The 15,645-nt window shown below is 33.1% G+C and overlaps 2 long non-coding RNA genes and 1 pseudogene across 2 annotated transcripts in view; 2 read left to right on the top strand and 1 right to left on the bottom strand.

Annotated features, from left to right (window-relative positions):
* LOC149518121 (uncharacterized) overlaps positions 1-198 on the top strand; it is a 1,110-nt gene extending 912 nt beyond the window's left edge. Inside the window, exon 2 of the long non-coding RNA XR_016343811.1 lies at positions 1-198. This exon is cut by the window's left edge and continues 750 nt beyond it. This is a non-coding gene — a long non-coding RNA (uncharacterized LOC149518121).
* Positions 199-2,550: 2,352 nt separating this feature from the next.
* LOC149518120 (uncharacterized) lies at positions 2,551-3,462 on the bottom strand. The gene is made up of 2 exons (XR_016343810.1): positions 3,232-3,462; positions 2,551-3,120 (listed from the first exon to the last, which is right to left on the bottom strand). It is a non-coding gene; the product is annotated as an uncharacterized LOC149518120 (long non-coding RNA).
* Positions 3,463-12,762: 9,300 nt separating this feature from the next.
* Positions 12,763-13,595, top strand: LOC149518119 (aminoaldehyde dehydrogenase 1, peroxisomal pseudogene; annotated as a pseudogene).
* The last annotated feature ends 2,050 nt before the right edge of the window (positions 13,596-15,645 follow it).

Genomic DNA, 15,645 nt, shown 5'->3' with positions numbered 1-15,645 from the left:
AGAAGAAACGTGTTAAGTATTTCTTCTTATTCCTTAACTGAGCACTCTCTTTCGAGCATGATGAAGCAATTTCTTTTCACACCTCTCTTTTCACATTACATTATTCAATATGTAAATTAACACAAATCTTTATTTTACTCTTGAAGCGAAATGCGGGCCTGAAACCTAGTCACTTATTAAAAGGAACTTTACATGTTACCTTTTTTTGTTTTTTTGTTTTTTTTTTTTAAGTTCAAAATACAAAGTAATATAGAAGTAATCAGGCATAGACTTGGGCACAGGAGCCTAGGGAAAGAGCCGATGAACTTTATGCCCTCTTCCTCTTCCACATTGAAATTTGGCATTGAGGTGGCCAGAAAGTCGATGCTAATCCAAGCATTTATGTCTTTTTCTTCCCCTTATTTCCCGATAAAGAATAAATGGATCAGAAATTTTTTTAAAAAAAATATTAAATATTAAAAAATGCTTTAAAATAATAATAGTTTCACATTATAAAAATAATTTTTTATTAATTAAATAATAACTTAAATTAGACCTTTTCGGATCTAAAAATTTTGTCCAAAAATAATACTATCTTTGTTGTGTTAAAAATAAAGGAAATCTAACATAGTTGTGTTAAAAAATATATTTGAAAATAATTTCTATGAACCTTTTTTTATAATAAAAAATAGCTTGCAACACTTGCTGCATCTTAAAACTTATTATATTACGAAAAAGTATTCAGCGAATTGCTGCTGTGGGTTACAAATAATAGTGTTATAAAATCATTAGCAACAATTTTATAACATTTTGCTGCACAATGTAACATATATTTAAACAAATTATTCTAAAAAGTGAATTATTTTTCCTATGAATAGTTTATATAAATATTGTAAAATATATCTCTTCTACAGCATAAATGGGTGTTATGTTATAAGAAGCAAAGTATATGGGTTACATTTTACAGCAAAAATATATGTTACACTAATACTTTTTACAACATTACTATTGGGATAGGTTTAAACTGAGCGTATAAGACATCCTTTCCTAAAAGTCAAGCTCGAGGTAGGTCTGATGATTGATCATTTTCCTATTATTTTATAATTAATGTAATAAAAATAATTCGATCGCTGAACACTTTTAATAAAAATAACCTTTCCCCATTATATTATTAAAAAATCAAAGGTTAATCTTTCTCTATTATATTCATCAAAGTCTTGATATTCATCAAAGGAACCTTTCCCTCTTATATTAGTTACATTGATCATTTCCAAAGTGTAAACTTTGGAAGCTAAAACTTTGAAGTCTAAAATTACCAAAAAAGAGTTTCGAATTTGAATAATATGGAATCCTATTGTTTCTAAAAGGAGATTCATAGAATGGGGATAAAGCTATCTCTTATTATATAACTCAACATCATGTAAAACAACAAAAAGGGCTATTCTATTAAAAGTAAACCGACCTACTTTTGAAATTAATCATTTTCAAAAATCTAATTATTCCATTTTGTAGAATGAGATAAAAGTAGTTTTATATATATATATATATATATATATATATATATATATATATATATATATATATATACACACACACACACATACTGTTAAGAAGTTAGATCAAGTTATAAATTCATACCGCTATCTCTCTTTTTTTCATTTTGGATACCACTTTTTGGATTCGGTGTCCCAGTTTTTTCTTCACTACGTTTCCTCCCTTTTTGGTATTTATTAGTATTACGTTGAGATGTATTTCCTGTGAATTAATTCATTGTTGTTAGCCAGTGAAAGCAGAAAAAAAAAGTGAGAGAGTACGTTATCAAATAGTTCATTAAGCTCTTAATCAACTATTCGATCCATGTACTAAAAATACTTAAATTCAGCTTCATTTTCTAAATACTTAAAATCAGTTAATATATAATTAGATTATTAATTACCTATTATTTTTGGTACGTTACGTGCATACCAAAAATACTTTAATTTGCCTTTTACTACTTTTGCTGAACCTTCGTTTATGGTGAGTACCCGTTTGGCTTTTCAACTTTTAATTTGCTGAACTTTCATTTATAATGCTGTGAAGGATTGACCCTTCATTTTTTAGTACACCCTTCCGTGCTGTAAAATGAACTTTAAATTTTATTATTTAAATAAACATTAAAATAAATAGTGTGAAAGAATTTACAGTTATGTGAAAATATAAAATAAAAAATTAACACATATTTTATTTATTTTTTAATTAATTTTTTATCCTTTATAATATATTTTTTAGAAAAATACCATTTTACTAACCTCACTTACAAAATCCGAAAAGTTTATTTATTCTGGATTAAATAATTTCGCAAATATAAAAAGGTTGAGAGGGACAATTAAGTCTTTGACAGCTGGCCTATTAAGGATAAAACTATGTGCATTTATTTGGACGTAGTGTTTTGGGTTGGCATGGTGCCGTTATAGCTGAAGCTACAAACGAAGACAAATGTTGGGTTGTTACAATGTTTTATTTGCCTTTTGCTAGTTAGTTTTTTAAATGTGAAAAAAATTGACTGTAAACAAGGGTACTAATAAAGTGTAATTTTATATCAAAATAAATATGCGATTTTATTTTCATAAGCGCATTGCACCACTGGCCATACGCACTCTCTTGCCGTATACACCTAACTCCAGTCAAACCCAAACAACCTCTGAGACACCATGTCCTGCTCCACCTACCCATTGAGCACCCATTTTTTTTTTGCAAGAACCCTATTCCCAACCATAGGAGGAGAGATCAACACCAAGCACAAAAGGGGCACCCAGACTATCCCTATAGCACCCCTACACCCAACAAAGGCCAACACCCATCTCTACCCTCGAAATTCCTTGCCTTGGCCAGGACCCCAAAACTTGTGCATCCACAGCACTTGACCCCCTTTACCTTGACACACAAACCAAAGCCCTTCCAAACACCGACACCGGTAGAACCCAAGCCCAAGTAATCACCCATTCACACACCAAAACCCAGCGGCTTTAGCCCCCTTCACGAGCCTCTTTTCACGACTCACAGACCCACGCCCAAAATCACCACACTAGCACCCAACGAGCCCCCGACCTTCAACCCCCCACAATACCCATAAGAAAGCCGAAAAACTAGGATAACCCACACCTAAAAAAAAAAAAAAATCCAGTGTTGAGAGCCTTATGCAAAAAAAGAAAAAAAATAGGGAAGAAAACTAAATCTTAGGAAAAAATAGAATAATAAAAAAAGGGATTTTACCGAAGTTTCAATACTTGATCTACGTCGGTTAAAGCTGATTTTGACAAAATAAAGGTCGGATCTGCAACGGGGAGAATGTGAAGAAGCTTTTGGGATTTTTTGGAAAATATCGGCCACTGGCGAGTCACCGGCGACAGTGACGGGGTGGCTGGCACCGCGTTGATTCGCCAAAAATTGGGTTTTCTTTAAAGGGTGAGAGAGTGTCTAGGAAGAGAGAGGATAGGGAGAGAAAGAAGAAAAAAAAAATAAAAAAAAATATTAACCTTTTATAGAGTTAAAAAAAAAAAAAATGACATCGTTTAAGTGCCAACGTTCGCACGTAACTCGACGATCTTATCCAAAGTCCGGACTCTCGACTCGGGATTAGCTCTTCTCTTTAGTCTAGATCGATTTAATTGAACTCGCTCCAGATTACTGGACCGACGTCATCCGTTGATGATCTAGATAAAATTTTTTATTTTTAATTTTGATTTTTTTAATATATATTATTTTTATTATTTTAAATTTTATTATTAATATTTAAATATGTTAAAAATTTAAAATTTATCGTAATAAAATTTTTATTGTTTTTATAATATAATTAATAAAATTGAAAACGAAAGATAAACAAAAATAAATAATGAAATATATAGTATAATTTTGTTAAATTTGGATTTGTTTCGTTTTTTTCAGCCCAAAGGTAAAGCAGACAATTGACCAAGTGTTGTTTGAAGACCAGCCTCATTCGCTGAATCTCTATCCAATTCATCTTTCAAGTTTCAAGTAAAGCCCTCGATTCTCTCACAGTTTTTTCTTCAATTATTCGGTTTCTTCTACAACAATTCCTTATCCATTCCCATTTTCACCAATTTCTAGGGTCATCCAAAAAACCCAGAGTTGAAAATGGTGGCTATGGCAATGATCACAGATTGTGGGAGTAGTAGATGGAGCTAGAATTAATGTTACTTTTTTGTTCATTTGGCATCAATTATTGGGCTTAAGTTGTTATACTTGTGTAATGTTATCATGCAAGTTGCTGTCAGCTGACTCTCTATCATGATAAGTTAGAAACTAAGTGCCAAGAATGTGCTGAAATGCTTTATTACTATCTTAATCCTTTAAAAGCCAAATGGTTTGAGAGGAAGACTGGTTTATTTATTTATTTTTATTTAATTGCTTGCTGCAGAACAAAGATAAGCTGAACAAAGACTGGTTTTTTTTTTTGTTATTTATAGTATGTAAGGTGTTTTATGGGTTGTGCTTGTGATCCCCAAACTTAGAAGCTGAGTTGTGTTTGTATAAGGGTTGGTTTAAACAAAAAAAAGGAAAACAAAACCAAAGTTTAATTAATTGATAAGTTTTGTACGTCACAATCAATCAAATAAAATGTTGATTTGTCACATTCTTAGAAAAAAAAGAAGGACGAGCAATAAGAATCTAGGTAATTTGTCACCAATTAAGTATTGTTATGATAAGAATTGAAGAAAAATGCAAGAATGCAATTCTGATTATTATTCTCAATAATGAAGTGTGACTATTTCATTTGCAAGACATATATATAATGCCTGCTATAATAACCTTAGAATCTAAGATATATCTTTGATTAAGGAAAGAGAAAAATTTAAGAGCCCTTTAATAAATAAAATCTTTTACCAGATTTGGTGAAAGATAAAAATCTCTATAACTAAAATGGGAAAGATAACATATTAAAGCTAAAATAGAAAAGATCACTAGTAATCAACCTAATAATCTTCTAAGATTTGCCACAAATCTTCAGACTTTCATTTTTTCAGTTGCAAATCTTCAGGCCATCAGTCTTGCATGCAACAATCTATACATAAGGCCCATTACATGCAAAGCCTATAAATGAGGCATATTACACACATGAACTTATATATGTAAGGGTCAAATCCATGTAACAAACCCAAATAGCATGAAACAACCAAAATATCCTCAAACACCTTCACAAGTGATTAAGGTGACCATCCTGGACTCCTTATCGTGCAATAATTCTATACGAGTTGAAATCTATCCAAGTAGAAAATTAAGAGCCAAATGCAGTATTTTAGCTCTAGAAAAAGTTATAAGCCCAATAATGGGTGCGATTTTGATTGTTGGTCCATGATTTTATCATCTTGAGCTAAATTAGCCTTCAGTAGATCACCATGATGGATACCATCATCTTCCCCTGGTTGAATGTGATTGGCCTTAAATCAAATCTTCATTATCTTTCAAATAAGGTGATAAGTCCCTTACATTGAAAATAGTAGAAATATTATACTCAACATGTAGATCAATCTTGTAGGCACTGTCTTTCACCTTGGCAATCAATTCGAAAAGACCATCAGCTCTTGGCATAAGTTTGGACTTCCTCTTAATAGGAAACCTCTCCTTGCTCAAATGGATCCAAACTAAGTCACCAGGCTTGAATTGGACTTGTTTTTTCCCCTTGTTGGTAGCCTTCTCATAAATAGTATTTTTTTCTCAATTTGTCACCAAACACTTTCATGCATCCTTTTCACCATCTCATCTTTCTTCTTACCATCTGTGCATATCCTCTTATTAATAGGCAATTATGTTAAGTTAAATGGTGTAATCGGATTGAAACCATAACCATCTTAAATGGCAAATGCCTAGTAGTACCATGCACACTCCTATTATAAGCAGACTCAACAAAAGCCAAACATTCATCCCAATTTTTCAAATTTTTAGAAATAATGGCTCTAAGTAAAGAAGATAGAGTTCGGTTGACCATCTTTTGTGGATAACAAGCTATACCAAAGAGTAGTCTTGTTCCAAGATTCCTCCATAATGTCTTCCAAAAGTAACTTAAAAACTAAGCATTCCGGTCTGAAACAATAGATTTAGGAACTCCATGGAACCTCACAATCTCCTTGAAAAATAAATCAGCAATATGACTAGCATTATTAGTTTTATGGCATGGAATAAAGTGTGACATCTTTGAGAATCTATCAACAATAACCATAACGGAGTCTTTGCCTTTTCATGTCCTAAACAAACCAAGTAAAAAATTCATACTAACATCCATCCGTGGCTGGTCTGGAATTGGTAATGGCATGTACAGCCTATGTGCACCTTCCTTGCTTTTGGCTTTCTTACAAACCACACACTTTGAAACAATGCGTTGAACATATCATTTCATTTCCAATCAATGAAAATGTTCTTTGACAAATTCCAAGGTCTTCTTTATACCAAAATGGCTAGCCAATCTACCACCATGCGCTTCCTTCACCAATAATTTCCTAACAGAACCACATGGAATACATAACCTTCTAAACTTGAAAAGATAAACATCATGGTGATAGAAACCACTAGTAGCACATTTCTCACAAATCAAGTAAATAGAAGCAAAGTATGGATCGTCTAAATATTGACCTTTAAGTAGCTCAAATCTCATCAATTTAGCATTCAACAAAGAAATCAAGGCATACCTCCTTGAAAGTGTATCTGCCATAATGTTGAGATTTCCCTTCTTATACTTTATGACATAGGGAACCTATTTGGTAAGTCTTCTATTTAGCTTATTCTAATTCAAGTGCTTCAAGGATTCATGATCAATATGAATCACAAACTCCTTTAGCAATAAGTAGTGCTGCCATGTCTCCAAAGCATGAATTACAGCATAAAACTCCTTATCATAGATAGAAAAATATAAGCTAGCCCCACTAAGGTTCTCACTAAAGTAAGTAATTGGGCTCTGTTCTTACATTAACACAGCTCCAGTTCCCACCCCCAAGGCATCGCATTCAATCTTAAAGGTCTTGGAAAACTCAGAAAGGGCTAGTATAGGAGCAAAACATAGTTTCTTCTTGATAAGCTCTAAATTCCTTTGTGCTTCTTCACCCAATTAGAATACAACTCCCTTTTTTGTTAACTCAGTCAATGGAGCTAAGATGGTGCTGAAATTCTTCACAAATCTCTTATAGAATGAAGCAAAATCATGAAAACTTCTTACTTTCAAAACATTGGTTAGAAGTGGCCATTATTAGATTGATTTCACCTTTTCTTTATTAACTTTAATCCCATGCTCGAACATCACCTAACCAAGAAAGATAACTCAGTCTTGATAAAAGTGGCACTTTTTCAAGTTTCTAAACATTCTCTCTTATTGTAAGACTTCAAATACTTCTTTAAGATGCTGCACATGCTCTTTTAAGTTTTTGCTATACACCAAAATGTCATCAAAATGCATCACAGTAAACTTACCAATGAATTTACGCAATACATGTTTCATTAGTGTCATGAATGTACTTGGTGCACTTGATAAACTGAATGGCATCACCATCCATTCATACAATCCATGCTTGATCTTGAAAGCTCTCTTTCATTCATCTCCCTCATTCGTGTGAATTTGATGATACATGCTCATTAAATCCACCTTGGAAAACAACCTTGACCCATGTAACTTATCAAGTATGTCATCTAGCCTTGGAAGTGGATAACAATACTTGATAATGATCTTGTTAATTGCATGGCTATCAACACACATCTGTATAGTTCTATCTTTCTTAAGAACCAACAAAGTAGGTATGAAATAAAGACTTATGGCCTCCCCCAATGCGTCTATCTAGCATCTCATTCACTTACCTTTGTAGTTCTTTGGCTTCTTTAGGATTGTATCTATAAGCAGGTCTATTTGGCAAAACAACCTTTGGAATAAGATCAGTTTGATGCTCAATCCCCTTAATTGGAGGTAATCCCATTGGCAACTCATCTAGAAAGACCTCTGCGACCTCCCTAATAACTTCTTAACTTGTGGTGGTGTAAACACCCTATTTTGTTTAAGATTTTTTGTCAATCAAGACTAATTTAAGCTCGGTTGTAGGAATTTTTATTCATTTTTATTTTAGATTTTTTATTTCATATTTTTATTTTATGGTCTATCTATGTTTATTTTTTTTTCTTTTTCCATTATCAGATTAATTTTAAAAAAAAGCTAAAATAATGAGATTAGGCTTGGTGATGATTGTTATAAAAAAATTAGATATGTTAATCTTTAGCTTTGGATGATAATCAGAATTGAACTGAAACACAATCACTTGATTTTATATATCATTACAATTCACAGCAATAGAGGTAGAGAGGGAGGAAGGAAAAAGAAAAACAGAAGAAGAACAAAAGGGGGAAGCCCCATCGCCACTAGGCCCTTAAGGCCTCTTTTTTGTGGGAAACAGCCATCAGAGGATGACAAGACGGATAGCTGCTTTAAGAGAAGCGTAGGATTTCAATATAGCAGTTTTGAGAGAGGCAGTTTCACCAAGCTTGTGATACATTTTTTTCATATATATCTTATTCCCAGCCATTCCGACTTTTACCATCGTCCTAAGGCCAGTTCCTGCTAGAGTTTAAGTTGGAGAAGCTTTTGATGGCGATCCTTTCTCGCTTACGCTCAAGTCATTTCAACCCTTCTTTTTTTTTCACATCGCTTCATTCTTTTCCTTTCAGTTGAGCGTCTTTCGAACCTTCGAGCCTGAAGCTAGACTCAGTTCTATCATCTCACCAAGGTTCAGAGTTGGAGGCCATCGCCCATTTTTGTAATCATATGTTCATACGAAAATCATCTAGTAATGACAGGCTTCCGTTCGAATGTACTTTATGTATCGGGCGCTCCAAGTTTTTTTATTAGTTTCATCCCTCTAAGCTTTCTTTTGTCCCATGCAGTTGTCGGAGTTCGGAATTAGACTGCTGTGTCTAAGTTGTCTGGTTTAGCAAGGGTGCTTGCAGTTTTTCCTTCTATCCTGATTTCTATGCCAATCGTAGCTTATCTGGATTTCCTTTCATTACGAAATAGAAAGAGGGAAGAACGCAGGTGCTACGCGGTCCATTCAAGATATGGTGAAGTTCATTTGCAGAGCTTAGAATCTTTTGAGTCTTCCAAATCTTTTTATGGTTCGTAAAGGCACATTTCCCTTCTATTTCGCTGACTCTTCAACTAAGGAACATGTTATAGAGGTGGGACCTTGGACAACTTGGGATCACTAAGATACCCATTTTGGCGAGGTACCGGAGGTTTGCAACCGCAGTCCTGAGGGGATGATAAACTCACTATTTCTCGAGTTATTGAGTAGGAATAGGCATTTAGCAGATGCACTGAAATTGTTGCTATTGAGAGGAGCAATTTTTCATCAAATAATGGACTGAGACAAGCGAAATCATTTTTTGAGTCATTCCAGCTTTTTTACATCTAGAGGTGAGTCACGCCAACTCTCCAGTTAAATTATTTTTTTTTGTATTTATTTATTTTTAAGAGTATTTTTACATGAATAAAGTTAAAAATATATAAAAATATAAAAATAAAAAATTTTGGATCAATTTTTCTTAAAAATAAATTTTTTAAAAAATATTTTTGAGAAAAAGTTGAAAGTATTAATTTTTCTTAAAAATAAATTTTCGAAAATGAATTTTTGGGAAAAAGTTGAAAGTATCAATTTCTCTTGAAAATAAGCTTTCTAAAAAATATTTTCGAGGAAAAGTTGAAAGTATCAATTTTCCTTGAAAATAAGTTTTTTCTAAAAAATATTTTTGAGGAAAAGTTGAAAGATCAATTTTCCTTGAAAATAAGTTTTTTCTAAAAAATATTTTTATGAAAAAGTTGAAAGTATCAATTTTTCTTGCACAAAAGTAATTTTTTTTCTTTTCTTTGTATTTTTTTGAATTTTTTTAATGTTAAATAATCTGACGATGGAGCTTCTGCAAGTGAAATAGTAGTTTTTTTGCGTACTTTTGAAGTGAGGGGATTTTTTTAATTTTTTGCTAAAAGTATTAAAGTCAATTGAGAATAATTTTCGATAATTAATTACTTGGTGAATTTTTAAGACTTATTGGATAACACAACATTTAGCTGGTACCATCTTTCTATGGGCATTGTGAGGGTGCTATAACTTTCCTCACACGTAACCCAACTTTCGAACCCTGTTCTGGTTAGTAGACCTGAACCTATTCTTTTAGGGACCCTTAAACTTAGATGTTCCCTGAAAGGATAGATTCCTTAGGTGATTAATCGCACTTCGATAAAAAAGATTGGTGGTGACTCCTTAAGTCAATCTCTAGTGATAAATCCCCGAATCTAGACGTTATGACAGCTTGAGGATTCTGCTAGGGAACTTTGAGAGTCAGGTCAGCAAATAAATTTATGTTATCCAAAAGCATAATAAAATTGAACCTTTTTGTATAGATTTTTTATTCATTCATGTTTATTTACTTTATTAATTATGACATTCATATGCATGTGCATAACATGAGCTCTATACCCAAGCTCCGTCCCTCTAGGAGGAAGTAAAGTACCTATTGCTTTTGTGAGGTTTAATGCCTTCGCAGTGGCTAGCGAAATACTCCCACTCAAATTAAATTTTTTTCGCTTGTAGCCTATAATGGGTGAGGATTAGGGTGCCTTACTAATCTGTGACGGACAATGATGTAAGGAGTAATTTGGGAACCTTTAGACTTTACCTTAAACTACATATAATGAACCTTAGAAGTGCCTAATCCTAAGATAGAGCCATTTATCCAATGATAGATATACTCTGAAACTAAGGTACAAAAAATGTGTTTATCTAATCATTTTGATTGTCTGACTTTGTGCATCATTTTCATTATTATATGTAACATTATGCATTGGCATTACTTTCATTTCATCTATGAAACTAATCATGTTGTTTGTCTAATTTTGTGCATCTGCATTATCTTCACGATCATATTTTAACACAATCATTTGCATCCATTTCATATTAGATTTCATCCATAAAAATGTATATTTCATTCATGCATCAACGTGGTGCTAAAAGTTCAGGGATAGCTTTGCCAAGCAACCCCACTCACCAATACAATACAAGAGCTTGAGTCAGATAAATGGAATAAGAAAATTTCAATCATCTCGAGATATTAGAGAAAGCTCATGAGAAGTTAGAATAAGGGTTGAATAAGATTTTAGAGGCTTTGAACAAGCTAAACAAGGGGAAGGCAATAGAGGAGAATGCTAGCCAACAAGAGGAGGATAATCCACTATACCCTCATGATTTCAAGCCACATCAAGTCCAACCTGCACAAGGTCCACTATCACAACAGTTCACCTATCTTATAGGGTACACATATCTCAAAATGCCATGAGATTCAAATCAAGCACAGTACCAAAGTTATATAAATTTTATCTTTATTGAAAAGGTAGTAGAACCAATATCAATCCCTAATTTGGATGATCTAAAAGAAAAAAAAATTGAGGCCTAAAAGGAAGGAGCTTGTAGAAGCCTTAAAAGCTAAACAAAAGATAAACTTGTTAGAAGAAAGGCTATGAGTAGTAGAAAGAGTGTTTTGTCATTGCTAATGGACTTTGTTTAATCACAGATGTGGTTATCCTTCCGAAGTTTAAAGTGCCAGAGTTTGAGAAATACGATGGTACAAGATGTCCGAAAACTCACATTATTATATACTGTCAAAAAATAATTACCCATGCCAATAATCAAAAGCTCTTGATGCACGTATTTCGAGATAACCTAACAGGTTCTACTACTAGATGATATGTTCAGTTGGATAAGACACGTATTTGTTCTTAAAGTGATATGGCTCATGCTTTCATTAGTCAATACCGGTATATAATAGACTTAGCCCCTAATCCTCTTTCTTTATAAAATATGAAAAAGAAAAGCAACTGAATCGTTCAAAGAATATGCCTAGAGGTGAAAGAACATGGCTACTCAGGTGCAACCTTCTTTGACTGAAAAAAAAACCACCGTATTGTTTGTCAGCATTTTAAAATCCCCCTATTATGAAAAGATGATAGGAAATGCCATAAAAAATTTTTGTTGAAATGGTGATTTTAGGCGAAATCATTGAGAATGCCATTAAAAATAACAAGCTGAAAGGAGGAAAAACCAAGAAGGTACCCAAGAAAAAAGAGACTGAAGCTCAAGTTGTAGGCTTTGACAGATAGTTCAAGGGATATCAACCCTATCCACCTTCAGATTACTCTTCATACTATCCTACTGTGAACAATACTTCATCTTATCCATACCAATCAGTCCTACAACCACCTAATTCATCCATATACCAGCCTATTTTTATCCCTCAAGCTCACATATACAGCCTTAACAGTCAAAGTCTTGTAAGATCTTAAATTCATCTTATTAGCCTGGAAAGTGGTTCACGAGAGCAATGGACTATTCGAGAAAAACTTGTATTTGATCATATCCTTATAACTTATATGGAGTTATATCGAGAGCTCTATAATAGTCACCTAATTGCCCCCAAGCCGTGTGGACCCGTTCAAACCATCTTATCCTAAGTGGTATAATCTTACAGCTCATTGTGACTACCACTATAGATTGCTGGTCATTGCACTAAAAATTGCACTACTCTAAAGCAAGAGGTGCAATGGTTAATCAAGGATGAAATGATAAGTTTTGATCAAGAAAGAGCAACATGAGAACACGAGTACAGAGATTAGGAAAAGATCATAGAAAAAAAAAGCTTTTTAGACACTGGTTTAAGGATGAGAGTGAAACCAAAAAAAAAAAGATGAGGGCAAACTGATTTAATATGATGGTTCAAATTTTGAGTCGAATGTTACTCGTCGACAGTGAGTGGAGAGAGCCTATTCTCAAGAAGCAAATTTTAATTATCTATCTTGTAATTGAACAAAACATCGGTCATATTTCAACAGCTACAGCTGAAGATGTGGAGCTTACGGTGGTTACCGCTCGAAGAGCTCTTTCTAGAAATAAAGGTAAAGATTGGGCTTTAGCTTTTGGCACTTTTCATGCCAAGTATTTACGGACCATCGTTTCCAAGATAACAGAGAAAAAATATGAATTAGCAAAACTTAAGCAATTGATTACGGGAAACCACTTAATGAAGCAACTTGGGACATTGATGATGTTGCTGGATGTTTTGAGTACTATACATACCTTGCTGAAGGTTTAGATGCGAAACAAAAGGTTGGTATCTCTCTTCTTATTGAGACATTTAAGAGTTATGTGCTTAAGGAATCACTTGGGGTCGTTGGATTGATTACTCTATGAAATTATCCACTGTTGATGGCAGCCTAAAAAGTAGCTCTTGCTTTGGCTACAGATTGTGCTGCAATACTGAAACCTTTCGAGTTGGTATCTATCATCTATTTAAAGCTGGCTGACATGTGTAGGAATGTTGGTTTTTCTCTAGGTGTCTTAAACATTCTGATTGGATCGAGCTCGAAAGTTACGATTTTTTTAGCATCTCATCCCAATGTTAACAAGATTACCTTGACCAGAAGCATTACAACAGGAAGCATGATAATGGAAGCAGTCGCTCAAATGGTCAAGCTTGTATCTTTAGAACTCAGCAGAAAAAGCCCAATTATTTTGTTTCAAGAATATGAAAAGTCGCAATGAATCAATGGGGCGAGATAAAAATCCTTCACTTGATTGCACAAGAGCATGATTTTAAAGAGAATGTTAAAATTGGTTGAATGCTACTTGTCATTCTAAGAGTTCTTTTAAAGTAATGTTAGGATTTCTTTTTTACAATATGATTTCACTTGTTATCATCTTAATAAAGGCAAGTTAATGCATTTCATTACATTTTCTCTTTCACTCGACCATTATTCCATGCCCTGTTATCTTTTATAACTTTACATTCCCATTCTCAAATTTTAGGTGATGAATATTTAGACAATGATAACAACAATTCTGAGATTTAATTTTGAGAACTCATCTACATTAATATGAGGAGATTATTTGAGCAAAAAAATAAACTGTTACCAGAGGTGGAATATATATGTCTTGAAGATATGCAATCTTTTATACAGGTTTATGAACTTTGTTAATAGATAATGTTCAAGAAAAGTATTCACAATTGAGATGAAAAATGGCCATATTTCTTTTACCATTCGAAAAACCATTTATTGTTACCCTTTGGAGCCTATTATGATTTCTTTTTCTGAAGAACCCCAACTAAGGATCACTCTCTACACTGGAGGGTAATTTTTGAAAAAAAAATATCACAAAAGGTCTCAAAGATGGAAAGAGAAAGAAAAGCAAAAGAAAAATAAATGTCACACATGATTTGGGGTAAAATAATAAGAATCCTTTGTGTGAGGAAAGAAAAAAATAGTGAAACGATGGGGTAAAATGTCAAGTTGTATCAAATGATCCTTTGGTTTTGAACCTTTTTAATACATGTTTTGAGCCTATTATATCCATTTCTTTTATGACCCTTCACCTTGACCAACATTACAACGTTGAAAAGTCCATTTGGATCAAGTGTGAATGCTCAACTTGAATGATCATATGTTAAGCGAAGGCATGCTCATGATGAAGCAATGGAATCATGCTACATTGCTCTAAAGTTTGATGTGTGGAAAGATATCAATAATGGATGAAAAATGAAAAAAAAAAAAAGAAAAGAAGATGATGAAAAAATGAAAAAAATAGAGAAAAAAAAGAAAAAAAATGAGAAAATGAAAAAAAAGATTCAAATTGAAAACCTGAAAAGGTGATTTGGGTAGAAAAAAATCTAGGTCAAATGGTTCACATGGATGGAAGATCAAAGACATCTGAAGATCTCTCAAAGACTGGGCTAAAGTTCGCCAAGCTCAAAATGACTTCAACAGTAAATGGAATGAGTTTTTGAAAAAGAATCCTAGATTAATGTTGAAAATTGTCTGAATATTCATCGTTTGGACATACCATTCATCCCAATGACATGTATCCAATTTATTTCCTTTCCCATTTTTTTCGTACCAAAATAGATCTTCATTGATTATCTTTACCATAATTCACCTTGTGTTCTCTTATTGTTACATCTCTAGAATAAATCAAGAAAATGTATGAGTGCATTATATTTGTCAAGAATTCAAATGATGATGAATGAATGACAATGTGCATAAAAAAGGTCTTGCATTCCTTTAAAGAGAAATCTAAGATGATGGTGATAACAAAATTGAAGAAATGGTAAAACCCTAAAAAGATAATTTGAAAGGACATATGAGGTGACCAAATGGAGAATATGATAATGGGTTGGAAATAAAATCAAGATGGGGTAAATCTTGAAAAGTGGTATAACCAAGTGATGAATACGGGGATGTAGTGGTCGATATAACCTATGAGTTATGATTAAGTGATGAAAATGATATGGGGCAATAGACAAAACTGGTATTGAGAAGCTTATGAATGATGACTAAGTGACAGATGATGAAATTTGTTTTGAAATGGCTAGTATTGGGATGCTTATGAATAATAACCAAGTGATAGAACATGAAATTTATTTTGAAATGGTTAGTGCTGATAAGCCTGGCATGTAGGGTAATAGGTAAAATTTATTGGCGCTGAAAAACTTTCGGATGGTGATCAAGTAATGGAAACAATGATGATCAGTTGATGAAGCTTGTTCAAAAATGTTGAGAAGCTAAATAAGGGGAGAATGTGAGATGGTAGGGTATTG

The sequence above is a fragment of the Durio zibethinus genome, chromosome 7 (genome assembly GCF_047325235.1).
Source record: "Durio zibethinus cultivar Kanyao isolate XHJ-2024 chromosome 7, ASM4732523v1, whole genome shotgun sequence".
Classification (NCBI taxonomy): domain Eukaryota; kingdom Viridiplantae; phylum Streptophyta; class Magnoliopsida; order Malvales; family Malvaceae; genus Durio; species Durio zibethinus.
This window is presented reverse-complemented; position numbering and strand designations above follow the sequence as displayed.